The sequence below is a fragment of the Lygodium microphyllum genome, chromosome 30, assembly GCF_053477565.2.
Source record: "Lygodium microphyllum isolate KBCC chromosome 30, Lygodium_microphyllum_v1.1.10, whole genome shotgun sequence".
NCBI lineage: Eukaryota > Viridiplantae > Streptophyta > Polypodiopsida > Schizaeales > Lygodiaceae > Lygodium > Lygodium microphyllum.
Genome location: NC_141164.1, coordinates 48,674,546 through 48,677,271, shown reverse-complemented (window position 1 = coordinate 48,677,271; position 2,726 = coordinate 48,674,546).

Below are 2,726 nucleotides of genomic sequence, written 5' to 3'. Positions count from 1 at the left end.
TCAACTTCGGATTGTCCTTGAAACAATGAGGTCACATAAGTTGTATGCAAAAATGAAGAAGTATGCATTCTTCAAGCGTCAGATTGAATATCTGGGATTCATAGTATCATCAGAAGGAATATCAATAGACCTAGCCAAGGTCAGAGATGTGCTTGAATGGCCAACACCAGTATCTGTCAAAGAAATACGCAGCTTTCTTGGATTGACAGGATGGTATAAGGTCTTCATCAAAAACTATGCTTTGATTGCAGCACCTCTGACGGATTTACTAAAGAAGCAGACTTCCATTACATGGTCAACTCCCGAACAAAATAGCTTCGATAGATTGAAGCAAATTTTGGTATTAGCACCTATCCTAAAACTTCCTGACCTCAATAAGGAGTTCGAGGTAGTAATTGATGCTAGCATTCTTGCCTTGGGGTGTGTACTATGCAGGAAGGTCATCCAGTAGCATACTCTTCAAGGAAATTGAAGAGTCATGAAAGGAATTATGCCACGCATGATCTCGAATTACTAGCTATCATCCATGCTCTAAAGCTCTAGAGACACTACCTATTGGGTAACAAGTTTACTCTAGTAACCGACCATAAGAGTCTCAAATGGATCTTTACCCAGAACGAGCTCAACATGAGGCAACGCTGGTGGATTGAAGTGTTAGAGGAATATGATTTTGAAATCAAGTACCTACTAGGGAAAGAGAATGTAGTTGCCAATGCACTTAGTCGCAAGGCATTTCTAACTTCCCTAATCTTGCAGAATCCATCAACGGCCAGATCTCTAGCTACAAAAGTATCAATTCCAAACAACCCTATACTTGAGTTAGCTAGAGAGGAAGCATGCCATGATTTGGCCTACCAAACAATGCTAAATAAGATATCTACAAGGAGCAGAATCAAAAGTTGCAAGCTAAATATCAGGAATTTTCCATTGATAATGGACTTGTCTACTATAGAACAAGGCTGTGTATACCAACAAGCCAGTCACTTAAGCAGAAGATAATGTGGGAAGCTCATGATTCCCCTTTCGTAGGACATCTTGGCTATGCTAAGACTCTTAATGCAGTTAGGGAAGAGCTACCATTGGGAGAGACTCAAAGGTGACGTTCTCAAATATGTCGCTGAGTGTTTGTATTGCCAACGTATCAAAGCCGAACATGTCATGATGCAAGGGAAACTGCAACCGCTTGACATTCCCCAAATGAAATGGGAATTCATCAGTATGGATTTTGTTGTAGGCCTACCCCAAATCCAGGGAGGATACAATTCCATCATGGTTGTGGTTGACATGCTTACCAAGGTTGCACACCTTATTCCGGTAAAGACAAACTATAAAGCCTCCGACATTGCAAGATTGTTTATCAAATAGATATTCAAACTACATGGGTTACCCAAAATAATCATTAGTGATTGAGATTCTCTCTTCACATCACACTTCTGGAGAGCTATCTTTGAAGCTATTGGGACTCAACTTTGTTTTAGCACCGCCTACCATCCCCAAACGGATGGCCAAACAGAGGGAGTAAATCAAGTCATTGAGGATATGCTTAAGGAATACTGTTGTCGAGAGCCGAAGAGGTGGATTCAATACTTGCCATTGGTTGAATTTTCCTACAATGCTTCTTACCAGCAAAGCATTCAGATGACCCCTTTCCAAGCATTGTATGGTCATGGTTGCAAAAGTCCCCTAAACTTCTCTGATCCAACCCTAAGGGTTGAAGTGTCAAGGCAAATGTTGGAGGAGATGGATGATCAAATAAAGTCAATAAGACAAGACATACAAGCGGCCAAGGATAAACAGAAGGAATACACGGATTTGAATCGTCAAGAAAGAGTCTTCGAAGAGGGAGACATGGTCTTCATTCGCGTACACCCTAAGAAGAGTTCTCTATCCCCAGGAGATTGCAAGAAGCTAAGTCCAAGGTATTGTGGGCCGTACAAAATCTTCAAATGCCTAGGACCCAATGCTTATAGATTGCAACTCCCTATGAACCTAAAAGTTCATAATGTATTCCATATCAGCCTATTGAAAAAGTATGTACCTAATCCTAACCACATATTTGATGACCAACAAGTTGTAATGCCTAGTCAAGGAGTCCTTGAACTAAGGCCTGACAGAATCTTAGATGTTAGGGAGAGACAATTAAGATCCAGAACCCTAAGAGAATGCCTCATCCAATGGAAAGACTATCCCGAAGAAGATGCCACCTGGGTAGATGAAGGCACACTCAACCATCAATATCCCCAGTTTATCTCGAGATGAGGACATCTCAATTCCTCGAAGGGGGAGAGAATGTAATATTTCTGTTAAAAATATTATAAGGCCATGTGAAATCTTGGGAAAATGACAATGTTGCATTGTGGTTTGAGACGGGTTAGTCTTTACTAATACACTCTCCATTGTGCCCAAACGAGACATGGCTTAACGAAACCGCATATTTTTCATGAGAACCTCCTCTTGGGAGGAGGATAAGGGATTAATATTGGATTTAATGCAATTTTTTTAAATCTTCTTTCCCCCAGCCGAAGCGTGGCTGAGGGAAGAGGATGGTTCTAATGGGAGAATGTAGAGGTGGAGGGGAGGGACTACATGCAAGATCCACGTGGGAGAGGGAGGCCCTACCCCCCCTTCCCATAAATACCTCCTTCTCTAAAGATCAAGGGGGTAGAGAGGGAGAGGAAGAAAAATACGTGAATGTTTAGAGGGAAGGAGGATTCTGTGCACCAGAA